The sequence below is a fragment of the Alligator mississippiensis genome, chromosome 1 (genome assembly GCF_030867095.1).
Source record: "Alligator mississippiensis isolate rAllMis1 chromosome 1, rAllMis1, whole genome shotgun sequence".
In the NCBI taxonomy this organism is placed as follows: domain Eukaryota; kingdom Metazoa; phylum Chordata; order Crocodylia; family Alligatoridae; genus Alligator; species Alligator mississippiensis.
Window position 1 is genome coordinate 101669852 of NC_081824.1, and position 22791 is coordinate 101692642.

Genomic DNA, 22791 nt, shown 5'->3' on the forward strand with positions numbered 1-22791 from the left:
TCTCACTGGCTACCTACAGACATCAGTCTTCCCCCTCACCCCCCCCCCCGCCCCCTTCTAATTGCCTCAAACTGGCCAAAGTGGCTCCAAAGCATCCAAAGTGGGTCCAAAGTGCTTCAGATGCCCCTGACCCACTCCGAACACCATTGCTGGTATCCTGCTTCGACCCAGAAGTGCCGATTCAGAGGCCGGAGCATCCAAAGCAAGTCCAGATCTGAAGCGGGATCCGAAGACTCGCACAGCCCTAATGCACTCGGATCATTTTCCAATTGCTTGGGACTGTTCCCTATCCATCTTCGTTACTCAATAGCCAGGCTTAGGTACTTCTGAGCAGGAATGAGGAAGAGAGGCTTATCTCATCTGTGGCATATTCAGGGCTCAGAGAAAGATTGTATAGGCATGCCCTATAAATCTTTAGGTGGGAATCAAATGTTTAATCCTTTAAGTGTATAATATGTGTCAACGAAATGTTGGCACATATATGTGCAATTGGGTGCAAGCAAACATAGCAACTGCAGTTAAGGGTCCTGTTGAAAATGAGGCACTTACTGAGGGAGGCTTTTTAAGAACAGGCTAAAGAAACATCTGTCAGAAGATCTATCTATAGTGGATCCTAACTTGGGCAGATGGATTGGATGACCTCTTGAGTTCCCTTTTAGTTCTACATTTGTATGATTTACAATTTTTGATAAGCAGAGCAGAAAGACAGTTCCCTTTTCATAACTGGCATTATAGGCCTGAAAATCAAAAGAAAAAAAGATCTAACTGCATCGTATCGTTCCTTTTGATGTAGGCCTTCAGGTCGGTGGATCAGGCCATATATGACCATTGAAGCCAGAAGCTGTGGAACCAAACTTGGTTTTATTAGAAACCTCAGAAAGCTATATAGATTTCTGTGGTAAAGACTTAGCTGTTTAGCTTGCATATCAGACATAAAATTATAGTTTTAAAATGTGTGTGTTTGAGTATGTAAAATTCACTACAGTATATTCCACCCTTTATGCTGTGCTATATTTCATTATGTCCCAGATGAACTTGTAGGGCAAATCTTTCATTTTCTCCTGAAAGATCTTGTCAAACCTTTCACTCTGTGCTACAGTCATTATATTTTTCCAGTCTCCAATGGTACCTAATGAAGAAAACAGAGAAAATGGGTTAGATAGAGGGATGCCTGCTTTACATCTAAGTATATCTGAAAGAAATAATAATAATAATGCATGTGAGACACTGGAAAAGCTGTCAGTGAAAAAAAAAATGTTATTCTCACACCCTTTTATTTCAGTTTCCAAAGTTGATACTAAACTGGGCACTGAAGACTGTCATGTGGCTTATATGATATACCGGTTAGAACTTGTTGTGTGGATGAATTAAATGTGAAACATTTGCTCAACAAAGACTGGAATAAGGTATTTTATTAGTGTAACAATGTAGATCTTATTGCTGATATAAATGTTGCTTTATAAACCCAGTAGAAACTGACCATTAATGTACATGATGTATATTACTATGGCTGTTCAACTATACTTGCTGCATGACAGAAGGGGAAGAAAGGAGGAAGGAATTTGAACCCAGGAGTTGTTACATCCAAAGTGAGAATCATACCCATAAGTCAAAAGCAAGCCAGAAGCATGTATGTTAAAGAATATTTTAGTTCTCACCTTACTTCATCACTACTTGAATCAATAACTGGCAGGAGAAAATACTTGATTTAACCTGCCTAATACATTTTACAACTCATCCACTAATTGCACAATGTCCATGAGTCGCATACAACCATTTTAATACCTCCAGCTGTGGAAAAAGAACAGCATTTCAGATAAAGTGTTTTACTAGGCTTGGGTGAGACTGGGGAAGGGAATAGTGGCAGAGCACTTAAGGCATGTTGCTGCAACTAAAGAGATATGGGCTTGAGCCTCATTCCTGATTTGTACCTAAAATTATCTGTAGTTGACCCAGCTATAAAATGGGTATCTAGGCTGGGGAACCAGATGAAATATTCCTTTATATTCAGTTGTCTACAGACACTGGTGCATCTTACCCATGCTAGTCCAATGAGACATAAGGCTTGGGTGGATTTATGGCATAGGACTCAAAGCTGACCACCAGCAGCACCACGGGAAGTCACTGGGAACTGAGGAATTTGACACCTATGAAAAGCATTCCTGAGCAGTTAATTTGGGTATCATACTTCCCTGCTCCTCAGTATCTTAGTAATATATACTTCACAGGGATTTCCTGATCATTCATATTGGTAAACAGCATGGTGGAGATCAAAAGTCACTGATATCTAACTAGTAAAATATTACAATACATTATTTAAGAGAGAAAGCCTTGATTTTCTAGTAGTTGGGAAGATATTTTAACCATCCAGTGTCCTGGTCTGAAGGTTTCGCTGCTTCTGCCTTACCTTTGCGAAGAAAATGCCCTTGGCCTTTCTTCAGGAAAACTTCAGGAAGGGACTCATAATTTGCCCGGGGATCAGCTTCATGTTCTTGAATGTAGCCTGATCCACAACAGTGTCTACCTCCTGATCACTCAGCTGCTTCCCTACAAAGTTGCAGATCTTCAACACAGCAGTTCTGAGATCCTGTAGAAAGTTTCATTTGACTAAAATTATTATTGTTTGAAATAGAGTGCGGGAAGCACAGTACAAGCATAGAAAACTATGGGGTCACCTTTCATCTCTGAGCTGACAAATAACCAACACTGACGTTAGTGGAATTCTGTGTGTGGCTTATAATTTGTTTATCAGAAGCACCCCAGGGTTTTAACTGAGATTACAGCCTCATTGTGTTAGGTACTGTATATACACATAGTGGAAGTCAGTCCCTCCCTTGAAGAGCTTGCAATATGAAATGGACAAGGCAGACAAGGAGGGAGGGATAACCACAAGCACAGAGAAAGGAAATATAGTGCAGGGAAGGGAAGCCCAGTAATATAGAAGTGTAGTGCTAGTAAAAAAAAAACAAAAAACCCAAAACAACAAACCAACAACAAGCTGTCAGATTCTCAGTCTGGTGCCCTGGCGGATAGTTCATGATAGTTCAGAGCATGGAAGTGACAACCTCATCATGAAGCCAAAATGCTATTTTTAAAATGTTATAATATTCAATAATCTTTACAATTCTACTTAGGTTTGGGAATGTATTTTTTAGTAATTATATTTTCCAGGAATGGCCCATCTCTTGAATGAGCTGTAGGGGCAGAGGAGGGTGCTAGTACTTGGCTGGTTTACAATCTTGGCTTAGTCCCACTAAAATAGATGGAACAGTACAAATACTGAAAGTTAAGAACAAACAAAATGTTTGCAGGAGAATGGACTGAATTTGTACCATAGTAGGCTCATCTGAGACTCCTATTTGCCCCTATATGTGGCATGCAACAGAGTGGGGTGGGAGAAGGCAGCACAGCAGCAATAAAGCAGGAGGCAGAAAGTAGAGCTGCAGATGGAGCAAGAAGCACAGGGCAGAAAGCAGAGCAGCAGGTGGGGTAGGGGAAGGGAATCAGAGTGGCAATCAGGGAGGATGTGGAGCTAATTTGCAGCACACCTGCCAGAAAAGTTGGCCTCCACTGTAGTAGGTAATGAGTGGTTGTCCTGACATGCCACGTAATGCAATGATAAGGCAGTTGGCATCTATCATGACCAGAGCTTGTTTCCACCTGTACACTTATCTATAGAATCAGCTAAATATTTGCTAGAAATGTCTACAAACTAATGTTAAATGGATTTTACAGCAAGCAAAAGCAAGTACCTTTGAGGCCGAGTTTTAACTGATATTTCTGATAAGGAAGTTGAGAAGAAACCATTGGAATTATAATATAATTGTAATGATAGGACCCCCAAAATACAATTGAGATGCCAAGATCTCAGAAAAGTTAAATGTCCATTAGTCAGCCAAGAGCATATCAAAAGCCTGCTTACATTCCAAACCCAGGAGAGAGACCAGGCAAGGAAATCCATATACCCCCAAACATTGAGACCACTAGAAATCAGCACCAGGAACAAGATGTTATTGTGACCCACACATGCAGGAATGAGTCAAAGATGGGAACTATACAACATGCCATAGGGCACTTCCAGACGTACGTGGACGTTTGGTTCTCTGGGCACGAGTAGCGGTGGTGCACCTTGCACTGCTTCTACTTGTTCCTGGGGAACACCCATGCTACACACACTTTTGTGCATGGTAAGTTACCCCGGGAGTGGTAGGGGAGGTCCCAGCCACCTTACCTGGGGTCCTGGGGCCCTCCTAGGGCTGCAGCTATGGTGATCCTGCTGGGCAGAGCCTGGCCAGCAGCTGTAGCATGGCTCCAGGCAGCCTGGCTCTGCTTTTCAGCAGTGCATGCTGCCCGAGTGTGCTCTGCTCTGTATTTTTTTTCCCATGGTTTTTTTTTGACTCCTGGATATCAAAAAAACCCACAGAAAAAAAAATGGAGCAGCGCACGCTTGGGCAGCATGCTGCACTCATCTGTGGTCATGCCACATGACCACACTCATCTGGACGCACCCATAATGCCAGTATGCTTGTAGTAATGCACAGAACATAATGGTTACAGAGCTAAAACATGCATATGGCAGTCATTTGTACCCAAATTGCTAATGGAGAATAGATGGTAAATTTATTAATGTATGAAAAATCAAGTGGGTTGGGAAGAGATAACAGCAAGAAGCCTTTCAGGTGAGTTTCTCAGTGAAACTAATAAAATTTGGCCAAATTGACTGGTCTTAATCTAGAGGCCTTTATTTACAGTTTTGCTTGGAGTTTTCAAATTTGCAGCTGAGAATTCCAAAGCTTAGGCATGAGCCAACTCAAACCAGCCAAACATCTTGGAAAGGTTTGGTAATGAAACCTAAAAGCAGTCTATCAGTTTTATGATGAAAGCTTTCTCCAACTTTATTTAATTCATGTATTTCATCATTTTAACAAGCTCTGTGTAATGTAAAAAAACAGGTTCCTTCTCACCAATGCCAGCACTTCCATAAGTATAATTCTAGGGTGTGCCTACATTTCATCTGCTTGTTCTTGTTCATGACACTGTATGTGAAATGTAAAAAATTAATAGATTCCACCTTAATCATTTCTTCATAGGATAGGAAGAGAATGTTGAACTCATCCTTGTGCGTGTACCAGCCTCTAACATGGTCAAACCAAGAGCTTGCTGTAACTGTTGGAGACACAAACCAATCAAAATAGAAGTCAACACATCATCCAAATAGTTTATACAATTAATTTGTCACTTGTGTTCAATTATAACATATGGCATGAAAGCTGTGAACTGATTGCCTAAAAAGACATTCGGCCAGAATAATCACTCATGTATTACAAATATAAAAAAACCTCTTTCCCAGAAAAATCGTAATGCCATATCCAAGTCTGGGGCAAATATTTATAGAAAACTGAATACAGAAATTACCAACCATAGAATATGCTGTTAAGTTGCTGTTAACTATGCTGTGACCAGGTCACAAAATGCTTAGATGCAGGAGTAGAGGTGGATATTGTTTCTTAGATTTTAGGAAGGCCTTCGATACCATATCTCATCCCATTCTCAAAAATAAATTAAGGGGCTGTGACTTTGATGCTTACACAGTCTGGTGTGTGGCAAATTGGCGTGGGGGGTCACACCCAGAGAGTGGTAGTAGATGGGTCAGTATCGACCTGGAAGGAAGTGGGCAGCGGGGTCCCGCAGGGCTTGGTCCTTGGACCTGTACTCTTCAATGTCTTCATCAGTGACTTTGATGTAGGCATGAAGTGTACTCTGTCCAAGTTTGCGGATGATACTGAATTGTCAGGGGAAGTGAACACTCTGGAAGGTAGGGAATGATTACAGGCAGACCTGCACAGGTTGGATAAGTGGGCAGAACACAATAGGATGCAGTACAACTACAAATGCAGAGTGCTGCACCTAGGGCTTAAAAATATCCAGCACACCTACTGGCTGCGTAATGACCCTCTCAGCAGCACAGAAATGGAAAAGGATCTCAGCGTCATAGTGGACTCCAAGATGAACATGAGTTGTCAACGTGATGAGATCATCAGCAAAGCTAACCACACTTTATCATGCATCAGCAGTTGCATGACAGATAGAACCAAGGAGATGATACTTTCCCTCTATGCGACATTGGTCAGACCACAGTTGGAGGACTGTGTCCAGTTCTGGGCGTCGTACTTTAAGAAGGTTGTGGATAACCTGGAGAGGGTCCAGAGGAGGACCACTCATAAGGTTAAGGGTTTACAGGCCAAGCCCTTTGAGGAGAGACTAAGAGACATGGACCTCTTCAGCCTCCGCAAGAGAAGGCTAAGAGGTGATTTTGTGGCTGCCTACAAATTCATTAGGGGAGCGCAGAAATGAACCAGACATGCTCTGGTCATGGGGGCACCTCTTGGGGTAACAAGGATCAATGGTCACAAACAGACAGAGAGCAGATTTAGGCTAGACATCAGGAAAAACTTCTTCATGGTAAGGGTGGCTAAAACTTGGAATGGGCTTCCAAGGAAGGTAGTGCTCTCTCCTACCTTGGGGGTCGTCAAGAAAAGGCTGCATAGGCATCTGGCTGGGTTCATCTCATCCCAGCACTCTTTCCTACCCAGGGCAGAGGGTTGGACTCGATGATCTGCTGAGGTCCCCTCTGACCCTAGCATCTATGAATCTATGAAACTTGCTCTGGCAAGCAAGGTTCTTTGGGAAGGTGTGGCATCTTTTATTAGACCAACTGAGTAATTGTAAAAAAGTTTTTTGCAAGCTTCTGGGTGCAATCACCCTTCTTCAGTCATAGGAAGTCTCTGCCATTCTGAGACTCCAAGGAATGAGAGAAGCTAAAAGTTTCATAGTTTCATAGTTAGTAGGGTCAGAAGACACCTGAGCAGATCATCAAGTCCGACCCCCTGCCATGGCAGGAAAAAGTACTGGAGTCAAACAGCCCCAGCAAGGTGTTTGTCTAACCTCCTCTTAAAGACCCCCAGGGTAGGAGCCAGCACCACTTCTCTTGGAAGTTGGTTCCAGACCCTAGCCGCCCTGACAGTGAAGTAGCACCTCCTGATGTCTAGCCTGAATCTACCCTCTGCCAGCTTGTGACCATTATTTCTTGTCATTCCTGGTAGTGCTTGGGGGAACAGGGACTCTCCCAATGCCTGCTGGTCCCCTCTGACTAGTTTGTAAACGGCCACTAGATCCCCCCGCAGCCTTCTCTTGTGGAGGCTGAACAGGTTCAGGTCTCTTAGCGTCTCCTCGTAGGGCCTGCCCTGCTGCCCCCTGATCATGCGAGTGGTCCTCCTCTGGACCCTCTCTATGTTGTCCACATCCCTCCTGAAGTGTGGTGCCCAGAACTGGATGCAGTACTGCAACTGCGGCCTGACCAGTGCCGCATAGAGGGGGAGAATCACCTCCTTGGACCTGCCTGAGATGCATCTGTGGATGCATGACAAGGTGTGATTGGCCTTCCTGACTGCGTCCCCACACTGTCGGCCCATGTTCATTTTGGCATCAATAATGATTCCAGGATCTTTTTCTGCCTCTGCACTGACGAGAAGGGAGTTCCCCAGCCTGTAGGTATGCTGCTGGTTCTTCCTCCCCAGGTGCAGCACCTTGCGCTTGTCAGTGTTGAAACCCATCCTGTTCTCATCCGCCCACCACTGTAACCTGTCTAAGTCCAATTGCAGTCTATTCCTCCCTTCTAGCGTGCCCACATCCCCCCACATCTTAGTGTCGTCAGCAAATTTGAATAGGGTGCTTTTTACCCCCTCGTCCAAGTCACTGATGAAGATGTTGAACAGTGCAGGCCCAAGGACCGAGCCCTGGGGGACCCCACTGCCCACATCCCTCCAGGTCGAAAATGACCCATCCACCACCACTCTCTAGGTGTGGCCCTCCAGCCAGTTAGTGACCCATTTGACTGTGTAGGTGTCAATGCCTCAGTCCCCTAGTTTTTTAATGAGAATGGGGTGAGAGACAGCGTTGAAGGCCTTCCTGAAGTCCAGAAAGCCTATGTCCACTGCTACCCCTGCATCTAAGGATTTTGTGACCTGGTCATAGAAGGCCACCAGGTTGGTCTGAAAGGACCTGCTGTGAATGAACCCATGTTGGGTGCCCCTAAGCATAACCTCCCCTGCTGGCCCCTTGTGGACATGCGCCAGGATAATTCTCTCAAAAAGCTTACCCAGGATCGAGGTAAGACTAACTGACCTATAGTTTCCTGGATCCTCCTTACTCCCTTTTTTGAAAATGGGAACCACATTGGCCCTTTTCCAGTCCTCTGGCAGCACACCAGAGCACCATGAGTGCTCCTTAAAGCCGTGCCAGGGGTCCCGCAATGACCTCTGCTAATTCCCTCAGCACTCTGGGGTGAAGATCATCAGGACCAGCTGATTTAAATATGTCCAGTCCCTCCAGAAGTTCCCTGACTAGATCCTCACTGACCCTAGGCCTGGATGCACCTCCCCTGGGGCCTGACAGGGTCCCGGCAGATGGGCTAATCTGGTCCCTGCTCAGGAAAATGGAGGCAAAGAAATCGTTGAATAGGTTAGCCTAGATTTCCTAGCGTGTCTTGCAGAGGCCCCACAATACTCAGTACCTTCTTTTTGCCCCCTATGTATTTAAAAAAGGATTTCTTGTTGTCCTTGATCTGGGTAGCTAGTCCCAGTTCCATCTCCGCCTTGGCCTTCCTGACTGCCCCCCTGCAGCCCTGAGCAACCAAGGTATAGTCCTCCCTGGTGATGGCCCCTCTCTTCCATTGGGTGTACGCCTCCCTTTTAGCTAGGAGACGTTCCCGTATGCTGTTGGTGAGCCATGGGGGCTTTTGTGCCCTCCTGCCCACTTTGATCTTTGTTAGGATTACCTCCCTTTGGGCTTGGAGGATCGTCTCCTTAAGGAACGACCACTCTTCTTGGACACCTGACTCCCCTCCGGGACTTCAGTACTTCCCCAACTATTCTTTTTACCTCAGTGTAAGTGTGACAGGATGTCAATGAGAATGTAAACAGGTGGAAATTATGAAAAAAAAAGGTAGAGCAAGGAAGGGACAGGGAGAAAGCCAAAGGTATGTAAGGGAGACTCTACTCAGTTGGTCTAATAAAAGATATCACATCTACCCAAAGAAGCTTGCCTGCTGCGTCCTTTGACCAACATGGCTACAATCAAAAACCCAAATAAATTGCCCTGGTATTTATTTCATTTACTCCCTCCAATACTCTTGTCCTCCCTAAAATTCCCCATAGCCTCTGCTGCCAGCCCTGCCCCAATCCAAGTGCATGGACCCGCCCCCATGCCCTGCCACTGCTCACCCCACTGGGGCAAGGCAGGGTGGGACGGGGCAAAGCTGCAGCTTGTCTGGGAGACATGAGGTGTCTGGAATGGCTTCCACCACCGCATTCTGCTTGTCTGAGGCAGCGCACTGGCACTATCCCGTACCTCCCCGCCCCGGTTGTGCGAGTGGCAGGAGGGCATAGCCCCACTCCCAGTGCCTTCCACCGCCCATCTGGAGCACAGCCCAGCCCAGCCCACCCTGCACAGATCTGGGGGCACATGCCCGCTCCCATGCCCTCCTGGACCAGCGGTGAGAGCTGCTGGAGAAGCCACCAGAAGAGCAGCTCCTGGACTGCCAGTGCACAGCAGCTCACAGTGGTGGGAGCCCCACTCCCCAAGTCCCATGCCCCCCCCCCCCCCCATCTGGGAAGCTTGTCCCAGCCCTAGCACCAATCCCTCCCTCACTATAGGGGTGTTGATCTGCCCCACCTCCCACATCCCTTCCCTTCCCCCTCTGCCCACCACAGTAGACTTACCAGCTGGAGCCAGCTGTGTCCAGCATCATCGAGGACTATTACCTGTATAGTCTATGGCCAAATCTCTGAATCGGCACTGAATCTCCAGATCCAAATTGACCAAATCGAATCAGGACAGTGATTCAAATCACTGAATCAAATCACTGTCCCTCCAAATAGGATGAATCCAAATCTGAAGCAAATCCTTGCTGCTTCGCACCGACTTATTATTTATTCTTTTCCTATTCCCTTTCCTTCACTACTTACTTTCATTTTGCCACTTCTTTCCCTTCTTGTCCAACTTATGAAACAGATTTAAAGCAGTATCAACTCCTATTCCACCTCACCCCTGACCACCAATGATCACTGGAAAGGCAAAGAAAAATTAAGGACCACAGTAAAAGGGGAGCTACTGCTAAGTAACTGGCTACTTTCCTTGCATAGCTCCAAGGAAGAAGCAACTCAGGCACACATTGCTTATTCTTTGAAGGCATCCTATGCCCAGCAGTTGAGAAATGAAGAGTTTATGGAAGGAACTATCATTTCACAACCCTGCTTTCAAGAACCAATGATAATTTGGCATTACGACCTTTGTTTAAAGATAAATGGGATGGAAAAAAGGAGAAAGGTCTGCAATAAAGGAGACTATTCTGAGAGGATAAAGGAGGAAGAATTAAGAAATTTAAAATTACATAAGGATTTTGATATCTTATGTTATACTCATAGATTGTTTTCCAGAGGCTATATTCTGAATATGTGTTTTCAGCCATTTAATAAATGCCACACCTATGTCCGTGGTTGTGAACTCATCAGCCAGTACACACACAGATTGGTATACTGAGCCACTGGTAGGATATTCAAAATGCATATGAACTGCTGGATGGGTACCTTGAAGCTTACTGAAGCTTCTTTAAACCAAAATTTAATTCCCTTTTTTTCTATTATTTATTTATAAAATGAGACAACTTTTAAAAGTCTTTTGTTTCTCCTTTTTTCTTGCTTTGCTTGGTTTAACAGTGAATGAAATCTTACCGTTCCCTGAAAAAAACCTCTCCAGGAAATGTTCTAGATCTGGTGATTCCTCTAATGCAACTAAAACTTTGGAGAAATGAAAAAAGGACACCAAAACATCCTTAGGGTTTCTATAGACATAAATGATCTGCAAGGGAAAATAATACGCGTTACCTACCAGGGTATAATATATCGTATTAAAACATTAATACAAGAATGAAAGAACTGTCTTTTCCGTTAATCTTTTTTAAATTTTTTGTCATAAAAAGTTATCAGACAAGACTCATCTCTTTTCAGGTGCTGAGAGAGACACGGTCATACATTAACAATAAAATATAATGAACTGCTGTTTGGTAAACTTTGGATAACTGAAGAGAAAAAACATCTTAATTTGGATTGCAAGCCATATTGACATTTTTTGTTTAAAAGGTTGTACTTGTGTAATATGAGCGGGGTTTTTTGCTTATTGTTAGGGCTCAGATTGCAGTAGGACAGTTTACTGGCACCTTTCCTAAACTATTTGGTTCTCAGGAATCTAAGATTTTACTTTTTTAGGTAATCTCCAGATATTATGGTTGTAAAGAGGATTTTGGAAACAAGAACCACATTTAATTAATGCCCAGTGGATTAACTTAGGGTTGTCAAATTTGTTTTACTGCCCACAGGCTGGATCTGGATGAGGAGGAGCTTTGCAGGCTGGATCCAGACCCACTTCCGGCAATGGAGTGAGCAGTGGCAGGGAGCTGGGAGCTGCAGGGCTTAACGCAGCATCTACTCACCATGCTGTCACCAAAATACAGCCCCAGTCAGGCTCCTATTCCCATTGGCATTCACCTAGCACCCAAATTCCCAACCACTTCAGGAGCTCTACTGGTTAGAACTGAGGACCTTATCTTTGATGTCTCTGGGCTAATCTATGGATTAACTGTTCGGAATTAACTTTTCCAAATAAATTAGTGAATCGGGAGACAGAGAGAGCACTGGCTCCCTGACAACCTGCCCAAAGGTAAACAGTCATGGAGCCCTATGGAGACTGGGAAATTGGCTTGTGCATGGATGGAGGGCATTTTCCACAGCCGGACCTGTCCTGCTATGCAATGGATCTAGCTGTGCTGCCTCTGCCTTCCACCCTGGGCTCCTCCTGACGAACCTAGATGGGTGTATGGGGTGCAAGGAAATCTCCCATGGCTAGAACCCTCCAGAGTCACATGGGAGTGCTCCAGCCATGGGAAAATGCCCCCTGCTCTGTGAACCCCTCTGGGTCATCCAGAAGATGACCCTGGTCAGTGCAGGGGGAAGGGAGTGGAAGGGGTAAGGAGAACTGTTCTCTTCACCCCTCTCAGCCCTATAGAGCATGGGCCTGTCTGTGGCAGTTGCTGTTTTCAGCAGTCACCTGCCTATTGACAGCCACCCTTTTCCCCACCAGGGGAGAGCACAGGTTGTCAATCAGCGTGCTCCCCTAAGGGCAGGGGTGACACAAGGAGCAGCCATCTAGTGCTCCTGGGCTGCAAAGATCACCTGTGTTCATTTCTAGCATTAAGAATTTGCTGAACACCTGCCCATGGTATAGGTGTAGAAATAATCTCTGTCTCTCACTCCCTGTTCATACACGCACGTCCTCTCACACGTGCATGCCCACACATGCAGGACATCTTAAAGCTGATTGTATACCTAATGCCTGTGGCACACTTTCAATTTAAGACATAAATAACCAGTTAATCATGCATTAAATTATCTGGTGTAACAGGCCTAGCGCTTCTGAGATGCTGTAAATCTCAGTGGCCAAGTAGCTTATGCCACCACCTCCCAGTTTTTCTGAACCACTACTCTGTATCTTTCCTACCATGCCTTGATGGAACCAATTATGCCAGAGGCATCCTGAGCCTTAGAGTGGGATTTCCTTTGGGTCACTTGGCTTCCCATTTTTATACTTGTCTAGGCCCTGATCCTCTTGGCCAAAATTGGTCAGGCCCTATTTTGCTGTAGCTGCTCCCTTCAGCCTTAGGCCCACTTAGTCCAGCCTTAGCACTTCAGTAGCAGAGGCACAGCTGGGAATTGAGCTCCACAATAGGGTTCTGGGCCCTCCTGATCCACCAGTCTTAAAAGAATTAAATCCCTTCTTTCCCTATCTCACAGTGTATGATCCCTTGCCCACAAGGGGTGAATCTCACAGGGCACTTTAAGGCAGTGTTTCCCAACCTTTTCCAACCCAAGGCACACTTACATTAATAAAAAATGTTGGCAGCGCACCTGTTAAGGCATTCCCCATTCTCATTGAGCACATTGTGAGCCATGGCAAAATTTTGTGGCACACCTGTTCATTTCTGATGACACACCATTGTGCTGCAGTGCACTTGAAACATTGCTTTAAGGCACCTTCAATGCAACTCCACCACCCCTCACAGACCCTTTCATTCCTCCAGACAAACAGGAACAAAAATTGCAAGCAACCACTTTCAACAAAAATTACCACCTCTCAGCATTCACAAACAAGCACTCCCTGAACAGCAATCCATTATTCCTTCTGAGTCCTGTGCAGGGAAAAAGGAAAAAAGCTACATGAGGAAAAACCCTTTTGGTCCTTAATCACCAGAGATCCCATTTTTGCTTCTGAGCCCCGCATCATAGCCCTCCCTAAGTAACAGGGAAAAGGTTGAAAGGGTCCAGATGCAATCTTGAAAGGGTCTGGAGAAGGCCCACAAGAATGATTAAGGGCCTGGAGGACAAACCTTATGAGGAAAGACTAAGGGATCTGGGACTCTTCAGCCTGGGGAAGAAGACTTAGTGGGGACTTGGTAGCCGTCTATCAGTATGTAAGGGGTGATTATCAAGAGCTGAGAGAAAAACTGTTCACTAGGGTGCCCCAGGGGAGGACAAGGAGCAATAGCCATAAACTGTTAGAGGATGGTTTCAGGTTGGATACAAGGAAGAACTCCTTTACTTTAAGGGTGACCAGAATCTGGAATAGACTTCCCAAGGAGTTGGTGCAGTCCTCAACCTTGGAAGTCTTCAAGAGGAGACTGGACAGACACCTTGCTGGGATCATTTGATCTTAGCAGTATTCCTGTCCAGGGCAGAGGTGTTGGACACAGTGATCTTTCAAGGTCCCTTCCAGACTTTAATTTCTATCATTCTATGATTCTATGGTTCCTTGTTAAACCTAGCCACATTCTAATGCAATTAATGGTGTGACAAAACAAGGAATAAGCCACAAAGTTCTTACACAAAAAATGCCTAAGAACTTTGTGGCTGGCTCCTATTATGCCGTTAATTGAACATGTGGCTATGATGAATGAGACTTCCAACCATGGGGTGCACCCCCTCCCCCCGGCCTATAGCTGGAAGCCCCTTCAGGTGAGGGACTGCCAGCCATTGGAGTGCATGGTGGACCTCCATTGCTGGAAGTCACATCAACTGACAGATCCCAGCCTCAGGAGCTTGCTACTTGCTAAATGCAAAGGGAGACTGGGATTGTGATCCTGGGTTCCCTCTGCACTGACAATAAAGTGTGATGGGATCTGATACTGGATCCCACAATTACATCTCCTGCCATACACATCTGGCATGGCAAAAAGCATAGAATCATAAAATCATAGAAGTAGGGTTGGAAGGGGCCTTGTAGATCTTCAAGTCCAACCCCCTGCCTGGGCAGGAGGAAAACTGAGCTCAAATGACCCCAGCCAGGTAGGCATCAAGCTGCTTCTTAATGACCCCCAGGGTAGGAGCCAGCACCACTTCCCTTGGAAGTTGGTTCCAGATCCTTGCTGCCCTAACTGTGAAGTAGCTTTTACAGATGTCTAATTTAAACCTACTCTCCAACAACTTGTGGCCATTATTCCTTGTTATCCCGGGGGGTGCTAGGGGAAACAAGGTCTCCCCCAAACCCTTCTGGTCCCCCCTAGTGAGTTTATAGACGGTCATAAAGTCCCCCCTCAGCCTTCTCTTGTGAAGGCTGAACAGGTTCAGGTCCCGTAGCCTCTCACTGTAGGGTCTGCCCTGCTGTCCCCGGATCATGCGGGTGGCCCTCCTCTGGGCCCTCTCAATGTTGTCCACGTCCCTCTTGAAGTGGGGTGCCCAGAACTGGACACAGTACTCCAGCTGTGGCCTGACCAGTGTCACATAGAGGGGGAGGATCACCTCCTTGGCCCTACTTGAGATGCACCTGTGGATGCACGATAGGGTCCAGTTAGCCCTGCCGACCGTGACCTCGCACTGTCGGCCCATGTTCATCTTGGAGTCAATAATGACTCCAAGAACCCTTTCTGCCTCCGTGCTCTCAAGAAGGGAGTTTCCCATCTTATAAGTGTGCTGCTCGTTACTACTGCCCAAGTGCAGCACCCTGCACTTGTCAGTATTGAAACAAATCCTGTTTTTGTTAGCCCACCCCTGCAACCTATCCAGGTCTTGCTGCAGTCTTTTCCTCCCTACCAGCATGCCCACCTCACCCTAAATTTTGGTATCATCAGCAAATTTAAACAGGTTGCTTTTCACCCTGTCATCCAAATTGCTGATAAAGAAATTGAACAGTGAGGGCTCAAGGACCGAGCCTTGGGGGACTCCGCTGCCCACTTCCCCCCACATCGAATATGACCCGTCCACCACCACCCTCTGAGTACAACCCTTCAGCCAATTTGCAATCCATTTGACCGTGTAGGCATCGATGCCACAGTCGCATAGTTTTTTAATGCGGATGGGGTGGTCAACAGTGTCAAAGGCCTTGCTGAAGTCCAGAAAGACTACATCCACGGCGACACCTGCATCCAATGCTTTTGTGATCTGATCGTAAAAGGCAATCAGGTTGGTCTGACATGACCTGCCCCTAATGAAACCGTGCTGGTTGCCCCTGAACATCATCCCCAATGCTGGCCCATCACAGATGTGCTCCTTGATGATCTTCTCAAAGAGTTTCCCCAGGATTGAGGTAAGACTGATGGGCCTATAGTTGCCCGGGTCCTCCCTCCTCCCTTTTTTAAAGATGATTGTGAAAATGCATGATTGTGGGGATCACACATGGCACCTTTACTTGCATGCCTGCCCATGGTCAAATAAACAGTAGTATAATGAAGTGGGGGCAACCAGGGTATCAGCTTGGGTGCTGCCTCAGGGACAAATGCAAAAATAGTAACATCTGCGCTGCCATTCTGGCCACCAGCAGCAGTACAGCCATTGATGGTCTCCTATGTGCCACTGCTGCCCAGGCACTCAAGTTTCCAGTTACACCTCTGCTGATAAGGGAACAGAGAAAGACAAAGGAAAGAAGTTTTGATTGTGTGTCACAGTTTGCCTTCCAATGACCTGCCCAGGTCCCAGAAAAGGTGACTAGCCAAAATGAGAATGAACCTAGAATTTCCTGACTTGTATTGGACATTGACTATCTTTCTGGTTTTACTTACATCCCACTTTTAACTATGTTCTTTCTATTAATTAAATATAGGCCTTGAATTGAGTTGTCAAGGCAGCCACATGTTCCTAATGTTTTTTTTAATTAGTAATAAAATAATTTCCTATTTTTCCTTTTTGGTTTCTCAGAGTCTTTGGAACTAAGTAGTATGGCAGGTGGGAACAAAACATACGAGGTGATGGCCACTGGGTAAAATCCAAATTGCGCAGGTTGTAGTCAAAAAATGGGAGTCGCTGCCTTGTTTTAGTATTTTCTGTCCCATTGCGATGTCCTTCATCATGAATCAAAGCCAAAATGTTTTGAGTCCACAAGGTACCTGGAAAAAGAATGGTCTAGTTTAAAACCTTGCTATAACTTATCGTATTTGCATATAGGACCTTTTATCCCAAAACTAATAAGCCTGGTATAAACCAAGGGCAAACTAAGGGATGAATTCTAGATCCATACTGAAGTCAGTACAAAGGTGGAATCTGGCCCTCTGATTTATGCAGCCGCACTGAGCCAAAAAGCAACAACCATAAAAGCAACAGGGCATGTAACCAGGGAAGGAGCAATCAACAGGCTCCTGCCATTTTTTGCAGGAAGATATATCCTTTGTGGAAAGAATAGTCATTGATCTTCCCGAGTTCAATAACTGTTAGTGTATGTGACCCTTCAACAGGCTGTGTTAGGTAGGTGATATTTTTGTCTGCTCCACACATTTGTGAAAGACCCAAGGATAATATAGCATATATGCAAAGTTTAATTCCACATGACTGATAGCTCCAGTCAGGGGCAGATCTGGAATTTCCCAAAGGGGTGTGTGGAAGCAGCAATTCACACTGCAGGGGTGACTACACCCCTTGCTCCCACCAGTGTGGGTATATTTTTTTAAAACCCTGAAGTAGGTGAAAATCCCCCTTCCCTTCCTCTTCCTACACAGAGGCAGCTCCCTGCTTGCTGCTGATTTCTAAACATCTCCAGGGCAGGGAAGCTCCAGAGTCGATGGGGTGGAGCAGGGGCTGAGTTTAGTTGGGAAGAGGACAGCAGCAATAGTGTAGGGGGAGAATAGTTCCCCTACCCCCAGCCCAGAGCAACTACATCCATCCATGCTGCCATTGACCCCATCCCCAGATAAGCGCACCCAGGAATGGCTCCTGTGCTTCCCTGCTCCTGAGACAGCAGAAGAACTCAGGGAGAGACAGAGGGAGGACTTTTACATGCTTTGAGGACTCCTAAAACATAATTCCCCAGAGGCTCCTGTGGTGCAGTGGAATTTGAGGGGCAAAAGAGGGGTACAGCTGTGCCACTGCACCCTGTCTGGATCCACCCCGGCTCCTGTTTGTTCTCAGGTAGGAATAGGCTTTTTTGTATCTAAAGCTTTTGCAAGGTGTGATGGGTCCCAACAATATAAGAAACATTTACAAGGAACATTTACAAAAAAACAAAGTAAAATAGAGGAAAATCTATTTGTTTGCTCCCTCTCCACAAAGTGGTTGTGAGAATTAACCACAGGTTTTGACCAGATCTAATCAGTAATGCCTATAATATGATTTGGCTTGGCAGAATTCCATTTATATTTGTTAATAATTTTGATGGATAAGATCCATTCTAATTTTAAGCATTTATTTCAATTTTTATAGATTTACATTTTCAGGATTGCATGGAATAGGGGGTGTGGGAGTGTGCACATGTGTGTGTGCACACAGACATGCACAGATATGCACACACTTACACACAAACACACACATGCATACACACATGCACATATGCCTGCTTCCTCCAGCCCAGCACACTTGCCCTCCCACCCCCCACCTCCAGCTGCTGTTCAGCAGGAGCTTGACTGAGCACTGAGGCAGCAGCCTATTCTTACATCTCCTTTCTATAAAATTTGATTATTACCAATGGAAATATTTTGTTAACCATGTGTGAGTGTGAGGTGAAATTGCCATTTATCAACATTTACCGATAAAACCTGATATCAACATTTACCAATAAAAATATAGTCTGGCATGGGGTGTATATTGGAAGTTGGCATGGTAAGGCCACAGCAGCAGTGACAGACAAAGTAGGCAGAAGGCAACCTGGGCTGTTAGGCCTTGCTCACCCTCTGGCTGCCTATCACTATGAAAAGATTCTGTGGCAGGCCCCCTGCCTTGGCAACGATCCCAACTTCTGGTGACCCACCAATAGTCTGGTGGGCCAATAGATTGACTCTGCAGGCTGAATTCATCCCCCAGACTGTATGTTTGGCAGTCCTTGTGCAACTGATCCTTTTCCTGTCCTCTCCCCCTGACCCCCAAGTTCAGTGTTTACAGCTGAATTGATTAAATATTTACCCTCATCTATATTATTAAAAAGACTCACAGCAAATTTACTCAGAAGTGAGGGACATCCTGGATAAATGCCAAATTACTTTTAAAAAAATAAAAACATTTCTTACCAGACTTGGGATAAGTAATTATAAATACATCACCATCTCTGGTTTCAAAGTCCTCTATTGTCTCTAGATAGCCAGATCTAACTAGTCCCTTTTGGAAATTAAATCCTTTGAGTTTGAAAAGATATTTGTTTGATGTCTCTGTTGTGGTTTCCATTTCTGCCATTATTCAAGGACCTGCATGTAAGAACAAGCACACATTCTAGACAGCTCTCCTTTAGTGCTTATCTTCCATAGATTACTTCAGTATAACACGAATAAAATATCTGGGAACCATCTACCCTCTTACAGTGTTTTGCACAATCTCACTTCATTGACTTTAATAGAGTTGCTCCTGATTTACAGCACACACTCTGGTGTAGACGAGAAGAAATCATTTTAAGAACTCACCCTGGGGTTCTTGCTATTCAAGTTTCAAGTAAAAGATGAAATTTTAGTTGCCCTTATCTGGCTTGGTGGGAAAGGAGACCGCTAACACACAGAAACGTACCAGAAAACAGCCTTTTATCACAAAATCCATGTGGGTTGCAGAGAAATCTTTGTTTTGTAGTCTCTCATGTACCAATCATACTAAGCTATCTGTTTCACCAAAACACAAAATCAGCATATTTGCAGTTTTAAAACCAATTAAATGATGAATAAAGATCATAATAATTTAACCTTTGGTTCCCAGCCAGTTCTGTACTTTTGTTTTTGGGCTGTATCTGGACAATAGACTTCTTATCCTGTGCAGATTATAGTGGATCATATGGTGTTTTAATACGTAGTATTGCTGGGTACATTTACATGTTCATTATATGCTAGTTCCTGTGCATTTAGTTTAGTACTTGCCTAATGAAGTACTAACTGAATGCGCAGTAACTACAGTTACTGCACAGTAGCACTGGTGCATGGTTATTTTGTGACACTTACTGCGCAGTAGCTTAATAACAATGCACAGTAGCATGTTAGCATGGTTTTTGACTGACATGCTAATGCACAGTATTATTAGGTTACTACACAGTAAGTGTCTTGTGTTGACATGCCTGCTATGTCCTAAAATTTAGGACCTAAATTGTTTCAGAACAGATAGACCTAGGGATCTGTTGTAGTACTATAAAGAAAAAAATGCCTCAATGCAATTCTCTGGTCTTCTACACATTGTTGCAGAATATTCATCATCTGATATACTCTGTCTCCTTAAATTTTGAATTCTGCTCATAACAATCAAGACACAGTAGATACTTGTACATAACTGATTCCCTCTTACTCCCTGAAAAGTTCCTACTGCAGTCAGAACCGAAGGGCAAAGGTGTCTATTTTCAGTTATTTCTCTTTTAATTTATATTACTATTCCCTTCAATAGTTTTCCATTCATGTGCTGTATTTCCCATTGTGTATCTAAATTGGTATCATGCATGTTCAGGCAGTATTACTGAATTTAGATCATTTTAATCATGCTAAGAGAAGATATTACATCATTTAGGCATGCCAGTGGGACAGGAAACAGCTGCAAAGGCAAAATAAGGCAAAAGAATTACAAGCTGGAACACCCATTAAGCTCAGATCAGTCCTGCTTGTGCCGGAGAGAGAAAAGTAAGTGAGCCCCTACTCTGCACAGGACAGTATGAGAGTTGTACCTCCAGTTTAAGAGTTGGAGGGTGCAATCATGCCCACTGTCTCTGTCATCTTTGTTGGATGACATTGAAAAGCCACTGTTAGAGCTGGCTGAATATTGTTCAATGGCCCATTTTTTCCATCAGAAAATGCTGATTCACTGAATTCAAAACATTCTGTGCCAGAGGTTCCCAAACATTTTCTTATTATGCACCTGCTTCCAGATTTACCAGCCGCCCATGCACCCCTACCAGCATGTTTCATATTTTAAATGTCGATTTTAAATTTTAAATGTTGTAATTGCAAATTATTATTATAATGAAAATGAAATCTGCCATTACACAATTTCTCCCACGAACCCACCAGAGATGTCTTGTGTATCCCCAGGGGTATGTGTACCACACTTTGGGAGCCCTTGTTCTATGTGAATGTGCCACTTGACAATTTTATAGACAAAATATCAAATGGAAGATGTTTGAGCTCACCAGAACAAAAGGCTTTGCTATTCTGTAAAACCCTTCCTTTTAAACCATATTTTGTTTTTATGTTTTAAATGTTAAAATAATAATCAAATAAAACAAGAAAATCAAAAGAAAACATTTGATTGATCCCAAAACAGAATTTTTTTTAACAGAAAAGTTGTTGCACTTGAAATTTTGAAATTCAGTGTTTCATTTGGATTAGGAAATTAAACAATTTTGAATCATATGGCATGTTGTGAAGCAGAAATTTAACTTCCCAGCAAGCTCTAATAATAATTTTAGAAAGCAATTCCTGTGACGCCCTCCAAAATCACAATGGACAATTATTGGCATGCAATCTAATAAATAACTTTGGCTGCTTCACACACACCTCGATCAAAATAGTCTACAGAAATTGCCTCTTGTGCTCTTTCCTGGGTGCTCATACAGAGCTGACTTGAGGGAAAATGGTGCCCTGAGCAAACTTGTATTTTGGTGCCCCCACCCCACAAAAACCCTTGCCTTGTCCTGCCGCAGGGGTCAATCTGGCCCTATCAGGTTGTTATGTCCCTTTCCTCCCCCTGCTGCTTCTTGCAGTCCTGTTGGGCAGACATGGTGCCACACTCCCCCGCAATGCTTCTTGCCCCCATGACCCAGAGATGGGAATGGGGCATCTGGAATCTGAGCTGCCCCCTGCTGCTGCAGCTCCTGTCAGCAGCAGGCGGACTTGGAGGTTGCATCTGGGGTCCTGCTCCTTGGCCTGGGCAGGTTGGCAGGTGGGGGGGAGGTGGTCTGCGTAACCAGCATAGCGGCTGGCTCAGACCCCAGACTCCAGTCCATTCCTCCCCAAGACAGTGCTGCAGGGACCTGGCTGGGGTGGGTTTTCTGGCTTTGTGGTTGGTCCCTTCCCAACCACCAGCCCACACCAAGCTCCTCCTGAGCAGCTGTTGCACACCAGAGGCCAAGGTGGGGTGGGGTGGTGCCCCCCTAACCGTGGCACCCTGGGCAGTCACCTACTTCGTCCACCCCTAAGGCCAACTTTGTGCTCACAGATACATATATATATACAAATTGCTTTGCTCACAAATTTTCAATTCACACACAAAGAATGCTGATAGAAACCTGAGAAAGTACAAATATTTTCATGTGCTTCTGATTGCAAAGCTACATTACATAACTGGAGTTTATTGCTTGGGGTTCATTAATCTTTGAGTCAGATGCTGTAGGGGAGAAAGAGTTTAAAGTCATTCTTGGAAAAATATTAACATACTGTTACCGGTTTGATCCAAGATGCTAGCCAAAGGTTGAGCGTCTTCTGACTTTTTCTAGACGCGAGTCAGATGTTCCCTCGATGTAGTCCTGTTTATTTACGAAGAGTGTACAGTTTTTTTTCTTTAAACATGAAAAAATTAGACAAGAGGCGGCACCTTTGTTGACAGAGCTACAAGCTTGTTTCAGCCAGCACGTAACCTAAATAGCTCTTTCTGTGCTTATTCTCAGAAAGGTTCTCCTGGTTATCCAACCTGTCCCTTTGAGGCTCTGATCTTTTCTTTCTCCTTGTTTCTGTTAGTTTCTCATCTACATACACACAAACTTTTGCCAAACAAGTCATTGGAAACCTCTCCGCCTACTTATACTTACACCTATACATGCATGAGACATGTGACCAGTTGTTGAAGTTTAACTGTTTCCTAGGACTCCTCTACACGTGCAGGTAAAGGCGTAACAGGATCTGATGCAAGATCCACACAATCATGCTTCCTGCAATGCCACACATACATTGCAGGAGGTACGATTTATGGCACCACACATTAGATTTCATTGTGCCTTATTGCTGGTGCAGGGGGAGTCTGTTCCCTTGCACCGACTCCTACAGGGTCTGCAGCAGGGGCAGCACCAGGAACACTACTGTCACTCTGAACCTTGGTGACTGCCAGCAGGTGGTGCACCCCGTGGCTGGGAGCCCCTTGGATGAAGGGGCTTCAGCCACAGGGGAGAATTTGGCCACATGGTCAATGAACGGCATGATTAGAACAAGCTACAAAGTGACTACATTTTTTTTGGAATATCTTTGTAGCTCATTGCTTGCTTTATCATGCCATTAATTGGTTTAAGGTAGAGCTGGATCACAATTTAGCTCGTTAA

General features: G+C 44.7%; 1 pseudogene; it reads right to left on the minus strand.

The window, feature by feature from the left end:
- Positions 1–842: 842 nt before the first annotated feature.
- On the minus strand, positions 843–22278 carry LOC102564642 (amine sulfotransferase-like; annotated as a pseudogene).
- Positions 22279–22791: the final 513 nt, after the last annotated feature.